Genomic DNA, 12,832 nt, shown 5'->3' on the forward strand with positions numbered 1-12,832 from the left:
TAACTAGCTGACCCGGCAGACTTCGTAGTGCCTCAATCGATAAATAAAAGACCTAAACTTTTGTTAAAAATAAATTTAAAACAAACAAAAGGAATCCGTCCGACGGGGGACACATCAAAGGAAAAACATTTTTTTTTATTTAATTCCGAGCATTTTCATATATCTACTTTTTAAACCTTCTCTAGACTTCCACAAATAATTCAAGACAAAAATTAGCCAAATCGGTCCAGCCGTTCTCGAGTTTTAGCGAGACTAACGAACAGCAATTAAATTTTATATATATAGATATAGATAACAGAGCGAATTCATTACAATACAAATAGAGTTTACTATGCTTATAAGACGAAAGTTTTACAATTCGAAATAGTTTCTAAAAGTAATTTCGCGAATTGTGTACACAATGAAATTAGTGCTTAGTAATGGAGTAAGTACGTTGACCCTAAATTTTAATATTCGTTGACATTATGTGACCGGTACCTAATAACAAGCGTGTCTGGCCTGATCTCACGTTTTAATACAAATATAACGATAAATCGGAGTTTATTTGTAAATATTTCGCGATTTAGGCCGTAATTAATTCACTGAACTTTATACGTAATACATAATATTATTAGTTAAACAAGAAATAATCGGCATGACGTTTAGTGGGGTGATGAAGATGTACCTCAGAAATGGCGTTATCGATTCGTTCTTGTCATCACAATATGTTACATCACCGACCTTGTTTGTTTGACATTCGTTCGATTTTTGTTATCGTTTCGCTTAAATGCTGAAATTCGGAATAGACTTCAAATAGATACTCACACTCTTCACATAATATGAATAGTACGAAAACAGCATCTATATATTAATACGCGAAGCAAAAACTTTGTATCCCTTTTTACGAAAATTGCGCGGACGGAGGAGTGTGAAATTTACCACACTTATAGAAAATATAGAGAAGAAGTGCACAAACCTAATATTTTTTTTAAAATAATGCGTAAAAGATACATTAAATCAATAAATGTACTATGACTCACACTACCATGTATTTGACGCACACACGCATGCATACTATTTATTTATTGCCAAACTTTTGTTCTTGACGTCTGTGGTCAAATTGAGAATAGATTAAATATTGTTTGTCTTTATTAATATTTTTCTATAGTGTTGTAGTCTTGGAGTTGAAAATACAATCATAATAGTTGACAAACTTACAATTCCAATTAATTATAGTCGAATTTCGACTACTGCGGGATCTCTAGTATAAATAAATACGATTACAATTTTGATGTTGGTCCGAGTGCAAAAAAAAAAAAATCGAATCCAGTTCGAAAACGTCAGAGCCTAATTAGTGAATTATGAATTAACTGTTGCATACAAAGTTTATTCACACTTCATTGTTACGATACGATATCTCTTACTATGTATACAATTTGTTCGTAGTATTCGATTCATTATTAAAAGTAGCTCATCAGTTTCGCCTCCATCAAATTTCAAGTTGTAATGAGTATGACTACGTATGTAACTATTATCGGGCGTCCCTGACATAGGTTCATCGCGGACGGACCGTCAGATTGTCAATAAGATTTAATACTATTTACCACTCAATAACATAAATGTACTTATGTGATTCTAGAAATATACAAATATTAACGCTAACAGTCGCTTAGTTTGACCTCTTGCGGACCCGTGCGGACTCCCACGGGTAGGTACCACCACCCCGCCTATTTCCGCCGTGAAGCAGTAATGCGTTTCGGTTCGAAGGGTGGGGTAGCCGTTGTAACTATACTGAGACCTTGCAACTTATATCTCAAGGTGGGTGGCGCATTTACGTTGTAGATGTCTATGGGCTCCAGTAACCACTTAACACCAGGTGGACTGTGAGCTCGTCCACCCATCTAAGCAATAAAAAAAGAGCTTTACAGGCGAGATGTCACATTCGATTACCTCCAACAGGAAATAAAAAAATAATAAAAAACTTGGAAATAAAAAAACCCTGAATTTACATCATTATCTAGTTTCAGTTTTAATAAACTACAATGACTTATTTACTTAAGCAATCACAGAGACATTCAACGTTAAATCCTGATAGAAAAATTAAGTAATTAATACTTAATTAAGTGGTTAGTAGTTAATTTTTAAGAAGACTCTTCTTAGAAGACAAAAGAGAAAGTAAAATGAAAAGCTTGCATAAAATAATTATGCCAGGTAATAAATAGCTTATTAAGCTTATGTCGTAATAAAATAAAAATATTAACATACCGATACAAATGAATATACACACAATACAAAAGAGGATACCTGAGCTACTGCAATTGGGATTTTTTTTTGTCAAAAAGTAGACTTCCAACATCTTATAAGTTGTTTGAAAGTTATCCACCTGTCTGAAAAAGTCTGAAATAAGACTTAAATCAGATTGTTTCAATAAAAAATGTGATTCAATAAGCTGTGGTCCATTTATGTAGTTTTGAAAAACAATCGAACACCAAACAATACAGTTTATTTGAATGAATGAGATGTTTGTTCGCTGCCATCAAAAGCGCAGTGAACCTGATAAATTATAGCTCCAGGATTTAAACGAATATTTCACTAAAGTGTTGAACTTGCAAATACGAGCCAACGCATTGAATGATCTGGTGGTCGATTCTAAGTCATATGATTTATTTTGGCACTCATGAACTCAAAACATTTTTTCAGATATTTTTTTAGTAGTGACTCTATGTGCTCTAAAATTTTATTGATGTGATAGTCAAAAATTGTCAATTGTTTTCTTAACGATCTATTTCTGACCTGTAATAAATCGTACATATATACTTAAAGAGTACTTGATTATTTTAACGTAGCGAAGATGTCTTCATTATGTGTTCCGGTTTTAAGAATAAGACAATTACGTATATCAATGAATTTGTGTTGCTAGTGGTGTGTAAAATTACATACTTCAGCTATGTACTTGACTGCTACTTACCCATCACTAGGTTTTTTTTTGGTTAGGAAGAAATCGCCGGACTTCCGCCCTCCACTGGGGATGGCGGGCGGGGAATGTTGGGAGTCGATCCGACTAATAAAATCCTATTGCTTAACAACCCACGTCCGAACCCCGCATGAGACAGAACTCGTGAAAAGGCAAAGGGAGAAAGTGAGGCGCTTAGTGCGGATCGCATCTCTCCCATCTCTACTTATCACCAAGTAGACGGTGTTGTTTATACCTGTCTATATATTTTTTTTGTTGCTTACCCGCCAATATAAAACTATCAACTATAACCCATAATAAAAAAACCAAACTACGTCATTACCTTTAATAACGCAAATAGCAAAATTCATTAGAATAAAAAAAAAACGGGTTTCGATGATCATGAAATGAACCTAACAATTGAATTATAATAACAATTACCATTGAAAAATTAATATTGTTAGTACTGTAATATGTTACATTGAGTATGTGTAGGCGAATGACTAAAATATAAATTTGAAATTAAAAACAACATGATTTGTATCGACAACTGCTTGTTCAGATTTATCTCTAACTTTTAGAATAGGATGTGTACAAGGCGATGACGTGTAGTCGGCAGCTACGGCACGCGGCAGCTCGAATGACTCCGTTGTAATCCGATCGGCTTTGTGACAAAAGTGAAAATTATTTAGTTTTTATGTGCCGAGTACTCGACACCGAGACCCTATTTATGACATGCTCAAGAATTTGTCCGAAATTTGGTTCTCTCGCAAATATTTTGGGGAGCAGTAAGACATTTTTTGTTTCATTATGACGTGGTTGAGTTATAATCTACTCCTACAGACAAAAACCCGTCTGTTTATCCCATGTCCAAGTGGTAAATAAAGTTGTTCTTTTTTTTTTTCGTCACTGAAATAAGAATTCAGTTTAAAAAGAAGAAAAAAAACGATAGTTGTTGGTATTTTAACAACATTAGAATTCAACACCGTAAAATTAAGCGTGTCTTAAAATTTAGAATAGCCTCTTCTAAGCTTTAATAGGTACACTCAATACTACAGCTTGATCAGTATTCGACTAAACAAACTACATATACCTAAACTCACAGAAAACCAAAACTCAACCCACTTTCTCGCCGGATCTTCTCAGTGGGTCGCGATTCCAATCTTGTGGTAGATTCAGCGAAGCATTGCTCTTGCTAGGGCTAGTTTTAGCAAGTCCTCTCAGGTTAAGCCCCGTTTACTCACGTACCAAGCCATGCGGAGCTGGCTATCGAGGCTACCAGCTTTTAAATAGAGAAAAAAACCACAGAAACTGCTAAGCAGATGAGGCTTCCGGGTCACCTAGTATCTAATGGTTACCAACCAAGTTACCAAGACCACGAGGACGCAAATAGTTCTGCTTTGTGAATCTTTTTATCTTTATATTGCATTTAAGATACAATATAAGAAGAAATCTACCGTTAGCGTTCCTTAAACTTTACGTGAATCGCTGTAAATCATTTGCGTTCAAACTCTAGGAGGGCTCATTTGTTATTTTAAGTAGCCACTAAACACAAAGTTTATGTACATTAACCGCAGACTAAAGTACACGCAGTTTGTTCGCGTTTATCGTGTGCTACAATGCAGTTGAATGAATGAGTCGAATTTGAATGTACTGTAATATTAAAATTTTAATAATTATCATAGGAAGTTATTAATAAAATAGAAGGTACATAACAGTACATAACGAACATCACCTATAAAATTACTGTAATATATTTATAATCTCTTTTAAGAAAGTTCATGAGTTGTAGGCTCGTTTACAAGCAATGAATAAAAGAAAGAGTATCAGGTTCTTGTGAAAACGATATAGCAAAAAAATTGATTGCAATACTTAAAATATTATGCCACAATCACTATTTTTTTGTGACATTTCTAATGTACTCGTTTTTTTTTTTATTATTGCAACTTTTAATAAAACTTACATGATTCACTGTGGGTGTTAGACTGTGTGAAAATAAAAAGGGTACGTACGTATATTTTGTAAAGCAATAGTAAACAAACGTATTTTCGACGTCTTTTAATAGAATACGTTTGTGAAAATAAAACAGGTTTCATTGATAAAATGCGCAAAGGAAAGGATTGAATGGAATTATATTTCGTAGGTATGAATTTCATAAAAAATTTTTTTTTTGTTTTTTGACGTTAACCACAATGTTGCGGATAAATTGTTGTTTTAGAAGGAAAATCATCGAGTTGTATATTATATTTCACAAAACGTTACGCCATGCTGAAGACATAATAATATCTACTTTATCTATATATATAAAAATTAATTGCTGTTCGTTAGTCTCGCTAAAACTCGAGAACGGCTAGACCACTTTGGCCAATTTTGGTCTTGAATTATTTGTGGAAGTCCAGAAAAGGCTTAAAAGGTAGATAAATATGAAAATGCTCGGAATTAAACAAAAATTACAATTTTGTTTTTCCTTTGATGTATCTCCCGTCGGACGGATTCCTTTTGTTTGTTTTAAGTTTGTTTTATACAAAAGGTTAGATCTTTTATTTATCGATTGAGGCCCTACGAAGTCTGTCGGGTCAGCTAGTATATTATATAATCGATTTGGAATTTGTTGCACACTTTCAATAACCTCACGTTCAAAAAAGGTAGCCAATAGTTTGATTTCAGCAAAATTTCATCTCTTATTATACATAGCAGGACTATACCTCTGCGAAATACGTGATTACCCAAATTATTTTGTTAGTCTAGTGGGGCTGCTTACTTCTTGCCTTGGTTCCTGTAGCCCAGATCAGTTGCAAGGCTGCAACATGTCGCAGGTAGCTTATAGTGGGCATATATTTATCTAGTATCTATGCTCTATTATAATTGTTAAACATCAACCAGATCCAGCGCTCTTTTTCCTATTCGCGCTTATAATAAAAAATAAAAAATAAATTTAAACTAATTTGAATTAAAAATAGTGTAAGAAAAAATGATTTTATTGTAAAAAAAATACGAAAAAAGCGTATTTTCTATTTTTTAGTTGGATTTTCTATAAAAGCGTATTTTGTTAGTTTTTTTAAACTGTTATTTATATTTCATTTTTTAGTTGAATTTAAATTTTTTCAATTTTAATTTTTTTTAATATTGAATTGTCATCGGTCTTTATTAAGTATACCAAATTTCGAGTTAATCCGACGTCTTGAAGGTGGTCAAAATCATGTTCAAAGATTCCGTTACAAACATACATACGTCTGAAGCTAATAAAAGCGTATTAAAAGCGCACTTTTTGAAATGGGCCGTTTTACGGCGATGTCTAACATTATCTACTATCATCCCTAGAAGTAGCTTACAATTTTTTTTTTGATTTTGTCTTAATAATAGAATTCGAATGTCTAGAAGATGATTAATTTTAAAACCTAACGATGTGCACTACGAATAAATGTCGCAACGTTTGACCTCAATCATAAGAAAGAAACTATTACGTTTTCATACAAATTATGCCAATGTTATACTTGTGATCGAAATGAAGCGTGTTCATCGTTTTGCTTAAAAAGCATTTATGAATTATGCTCGTTTCGTAAAATACAAATTCCATGTTGATGTGTAACATACAGACCTCATTTTGATGCATCACGGTTCTCGCTTTTAAGTTTCAATATGGTTTTTAAAATAATTAAAAAAAAAATAAGTTCTTTTCTTCTGATCGTGTGGCAATATTTTGTAGTTTCCGTGTATAGCTCGTAGAACTTCGTAATGTTCATTTAACACATCGTTTGATCTTACATTTAGAATTAATCCAATCACCAGATAGATGTATCACTAGTTCAGATGACGAGATTCAGAGAAAACAGACGGGAGGGCGTTATTTCGTAGATTTTTTTATACATATACAAGTTCAAAGTACACCACATGGTAATTCGCTACCATCCTACGTATTCCTGTCACGATGCAGTAATGTGTTACAAGTTAAGGAACAAAGCCTAAAAAACGATCTTACGCTAATTTCTTTATTTCCGTATGGCATGTTTTTGTCCCGAAATCTATATATATATGTATATAAAAATGAATTGCTGTTCGTTAGTCTCGCTAAAACTCGAGAACGGCTGGACCGATTTGGCTAATTTTGGTCTTGAATTATTTGTGGAAGTTCAGAGAAGGTTTAAAAGGTGGATAAATATGAAAATGCTTGGAATTAAAGAAAAATAACAATTTGTTTTTCCCTTTAATGTAAATCGGACGGATTCCTTTTGTATGTTTTAAGTTTATTTTATACAAAAGCTTAGGTCTTTTATTCATCGATTGAGGCACTACGAAGTCTGTCGGGTCAGCTAGTAATTAATAAAAAACTCAAAGGTGAATTTTCAGCCGAGTAATCAAATCGATGCGATCGATGAAATAACTGTAAACGAAGGTTTAACACTAACCATAGCCACACTTGCTGGTACCCATTTCTAAAATAGCGGGTAGATAATGGTATACAAGTATTACTCAATATAAACAAAGCAAAACAAAACAAAAAGGATTTATTATACCTGTAGATTAATTGGTAAGAAATAACATGAAGTCAAATGTGCAAAACCAATAAGATGATACGTAAATTTTCAATGCAAAGGTTCAAAATGGGTCACTTGACCCGTTATGGTATGTTTATGTAAATTTATCTATGAACATTTTAAATTTCCTAAGTAACTATAAAATATGATAGAACAATTTAAAAAAGGTCTCAATTATACCATAGCTAAATTGATTTACCTACTAGTTTCTTAACACAAAGTATTTCAAAATTCAATTAATGTTTTCGTCTCGGTTATTCGACAGAAGTAATAGATTAATTATGTAATCTTATGATGGGCATAACACGAACTTTAGATTTCTTTATTTTTGGCTCATCCTTAATTTATACCGGTCTAATGTTATCTCTTTTTAGAATAGAATCTGCATTATCCGTATTTCCGTGTAATGCTTCAAAATCAGGATGGTTCGTTTAGTTAGTAAATCAGAGAAGGACTTCTACTACTGCTACTACTACTACTACTAGGGAAGTGGTAGCCAAGTTCGTATTATACACGCCGTTTACTACACGGAACGTGTTCAATGTAAAATAGGACCCACAGCAGTTTGAGCGCCTGACTTGTTCATTGTTTTAAATACATTGGCAAAAACATTACAAGTTTTCGTTCATAGATTAAACGGAAAATCTTTGACCTAGCAAAACAGAGATTGCACATGCAACTGAACACTTGTATGCATATTTGTTGTGTGCTCGTGGGTGGCCTCACGAGTACTTGCGCAAATACCTATGTGTATTTCAGTCAAGCGTCATCTTACATTTGCGTCACGACAACCGAGAGTCGATCTTAAAGAACTGATTTAAAGAATGAATTAAACTGATGTAGCTTAAATGTAGCTTATCGGGCAATATTGCTTAGCTGTGCAGCTAATTCGGTCGCGTACAATACAATGGGCCTATTTCACGTACCGATTGACTTGGACTCTTACATTTTATTTAAATGGTATCGTGTGACACGCGTAGATTTTATTACTCGAACAATAATTCAATTTTTTTTAAATACACTGATGATACTGAATGTAGGATGGTATGGTATGGTAATGTATGATGTAACTAATGGTATTCATTTGTGTTTTGGGGTAACTCATTCATAGTATAATTGAAAACACTTCACACTAATTACTATTTATTATATTTATATGTAGCTACTATCAAAATGATTTTGATGTATCAAGGCCGCCACAAACAGCACCTAAATATTTAGTATATAACAACTCTACTTCGATATGTACAATTTTACAAAAGTATATAAAAAGCACCACATCCATCTGAACTAAGTTATTGTTTATCTTTAATTTATTTTAATAATTTAAGTTAGTGTATACCGGATTCGAACACCGGTGCATCGCTCAATATGAATGCACCGGACGTCTTATCCTTTAGGCCACGACGAGCTATACAAACTATAATGCATAGAAAATATTATGTATTTGAAATGGTGGAGACTGCATATCGGTATGTACCGCTATATGTAATCATATTAAAATTATATAAAAAAAAAATTCTGATACATATAGATATTAAAATTTTTGTTACCCAGTGACAAAGTATTATTCTGATTTTTATATTTCAAAAAAATACTCATTGTATTTTTAATTTTCTAATTTTAAGATGTTGTCAATTATTGCACTGTCGATTGCACCTAAAATATATATAATGTATATAATGATAGTTATGTGTTAGATTTTTTAAGTTACTAACATAGATTATAAGTAATTACTACTAACAAAATGTTATGGTTTTAAAAAAAAACCTGAATAAAGTATTAATAATAATAATAATAATAATATAATTGAGGTGACGACATCTGTCATGTACTTATTGTCAACTTGTCAATGTTTTGTATTGATGATCACTTTGTTGGTGCAAATAAATAAATAAATTGCCTTTTTTGACGCAAAGCCGTCAATTAGGACCTTTGTTTTGAAGCTCAGAGCGGAAATTTTCAGCATAAATTTTATGGGTTACGGTAAACATTAAAATAACAATCAGAAAAATCGTAAGATTGTCAGTCCGGTTACAACTATGTATGAATGAGTTAAATGGGCTTATAGTGTTAAATGTTCTTCTTCTAACTTAGATAATGAAATCTGTTCATTCATTTATCTACATATATTTTGCAGTCTAACTGTTGGGTGCTCTCTGTAAAATCAAAACACGTATACGTTTTTGTAAGTTAAGCGTTCATTTCGTTATTATCTAAAAAATACGTCATTATTTTTTTTACGCAATTTTCTTTGTTAAATTTCATGGGGTACCGGAGTATCATAATATCCTTTTATTTCTTATTGAATTAAAACCGAACAATCACGGATTGACCACACTGACGAGCTGTATAATTAGGAAAACTGTTTCTGTTTAAAATATAAATGTTTTCTTTTTGGAACTAAAATTAAAACGTAATGTCGTGGGACGATAGATATCTCAATATCTACTAAACAATTCTCAAATATTATCTTGTTTGATCAGTTTTCTGTTGGTACTGTGTTTCAAGATGGGTAAAATGAAATGTTAGTTGTGCAAAAAAAGTATTTGTTGCTTAACCTCCTTTAAAAATATATGCGATTATCTTTGGCAATTCAAGAGCCTAATTATTTCTGTAATAGCTAGGTACTACATTAGCATTTCTTTACCAGATTAGGAAAACGACGCAACGTTTGCATTCTAAAATGTCGTGCAACTTAACGCTAAGAATAATTTTGAATATCCTTAACATTGAGATTAAGTCTTAATCGATTAGTAACAAGGCCTATCTTATAACTTAAGTCGGAACGTATGAAATAGAATACTCAGTCTTATTTAATACTATCAAATTGTTAGTTTGCCGTAATATTTGCTGTATTTCATCTAATTGTTTCGTCGTTGACACATTTCATTTACTATCAGCAGTGATCTTGATACGCTGATCCGGGAAATTGTTGATTTAATTACTTCCTTATACTGTAGTTCAGACACCGATGACTAATATAAATTAGTTCTAATCATTATTCGAGCCAACAGCTTTGTCACGTATTACTTATTTGCTTTTCGAAAATACATATTATGAAAATACATCAGTGCATTTAGGTACAATTTAAACTAAAGAGATAACGTTTATGAAATAATAAGCTAAGCCATGTTCTTAAATATTTATTTTTATTCATCAATAAAGTTCATGTTTGATAGAAAACTGATTGTTTATGATGCCAACGCTACTTCAACGTAAATTTTTGATGAAAACTAATTATGGTTTATAGTACCTACTGGCGTTGGTAAAAAAGTTCAGCTACATATAAACTTTCATTATCTTTACATCCTTTGAACTGTAAGGTGGGATTACTTTCGATCGAAATATAGGGGAGGTAGTAGTGGCTGTACATACAATAATTATTCATACGAAGGCACGGGTTCTCGACAGTAATTTAGTAATTACGAAAGCTCGGTATACTGATTGACATTCTTCTGTCTTATAAATTATACAGTCAAACAATGAAAACCAAAATAAGTGTGGGGTTTAGTATTAATTAATTGAGTTTCAACAGCCTCCTGGCCGCGATAGGGAGTCGCTATTGTTGCCCTATACTGAGGCACTGGAATGAAGTCCATGTTGGCTCAAGACCAGCCATGGTTAGTGTAAAATAAATAAAATGTGTTTTTTTCGTATTACTAACACTTCATATGGAATTTAATTCTGAAATAAAATTTTATTATTATTATTATTCAGGTTGGGCCAGTGAAATAAAAAATGGTTGATGGCTTCACACAAACTTGATTTTTATTACGTCTTTCTTATTCTATGTAACTAAAATATAAACGTCTTACATCTTCAGAGTTACACCGCGTCTATCTGCGATCGCGTCCGGTAACTACCCTCGTCTCACTTAAAAAAAACTGTGTTCCGCATTCATTCGCCGTCTTTCTTACTTCCTAACACGACATCTCCTATCTCTCTCACTCAGTCATGCTCCATATCTGTCATCCATCCATATCGTTCCGTTCCGTTCCTACTTAAATATTAGGGAATTTGTATTCAAAATTTGTACTAGATCAAGAGCGACCATACTGTATAGTGACGTAAACGTTCAAAAGCGCGATACAAATTCCTGTTTTTTAATGCTTATAGCCTTGAGAGGCTATTTCAGCTTCTCCTTGATGTGTAGGTGAGCTCACGGGGCTCAAACCGGAGCGTTGCTAACGCTGGCCCTAGCAAGAGCAGTGCTTCGCAGAATTTACCACCGGATCGGGAACGCGACCCACTGAAAAGATTCGGCGAGAAACTCGGTGGGCTGTGCTTATGGGTTAACGAATAACATAAAAACAATCATGTTGTTGGCTAGCACAGAAAATTACACCTCGTTCACCTCAAATACTTGCAGAAGTTTTTAATACAACTCAAAAACATCGCTCGCATTGCAAGCAAACCTTTTAGTTTCAATAAAAACACTATCAGTTGGCTACCGAATTGTCAAAAAGATTTTTAATGCGATGTCGCGAATGCTATTTAAATGATTAACTATTTTATTGCATTTTTCTGTAAGAACATTACTTATCGAATTAAATAGTTTGAGGCGTTCATCAACACTCAGGAATAGTGTTTCTAGTCCGACGGAATATTATTATTATTGTACACATTGTTCGGCCGACGACTTGCCATGGTTTTTTCTTTCTGTCACGTAAATTTATGAATAGCCATCGGGCAGCATTGAACTCAGTGAATGATTTTCGATGATTCTTAAAAAAAAGCGAGTCTTTTATATGTAATATGAGTCCAATTTTGAGATTGTGGATTCGGGAACGCCCATTAATTATTGAGCTATTTTAGTTTAATCCCACCCTGAAATGTCGTGTCGCTTCGTCACTGTGTGGAAATCATGGAGTTACTATTATTAACTCCATGGTGGAAATCCATTTCGCTCTTTTTCTTATTTTTGTTTATTTCGATGTTACTAATTGTCGTAATCATTCGAAGCTATTAAAGTAATAATTCAGTTTAAAAATTCTAGTCGATACGTTTTGATATTTATTTCAGTTTAATAACAAGGTGAAATAATATTTTTTTTTGTGTAATGGTGTATGTTAACCAAAAGAAAGTTATATCGTTGATCAATTACTGTATACACTATACTCATACTGATTGGTCCCACGATCTGTAATAAAGCTGATATATTTTTTTACCATCACCGATCACTCGAAACATCTGAATTTCATTTTGCATATTGAAAAGCTTAATCTTAAATTGAAACCGTCGGAACATTTCCGTTGATATTCAGCCAAGAGTATATTTTTCTCAAAACCATGAACGCGTAATAAACGTCTCTCTAATAACATGCAATATATGATATTGCTGGTCTATAAATTCAATTAAAAAT

At 32.9% G+C, this 12,832-nt stretch overlaps 1 protein-coding gene across 2 annotated transcripts in view; it reads left to right on the forward strand.

The window, feature by feature from the left end:
* LOC101740018 (forkhead box protein L2) overlaps window positions 1–12,832 on the forward strand; it is a 49,962-nt gene that overhangs the window by 6,428 nt on the left and 30,702 nt on the right. The gene's annotated exons all lie outside the window — the stretch shown is intronic.

Source organism: Bombyx mori, chromosome 1 (assembly GCF_030269925.1).
Source record: "Bombyx mori chromosome 1, ASM3026992v2".
NCBI classification, from domain to species: Eukaryota; Metazoa; Arthropoda; class Insecta; order Lepidoptera; family Bombycidae; genus Bombyx; species Bombyx mori.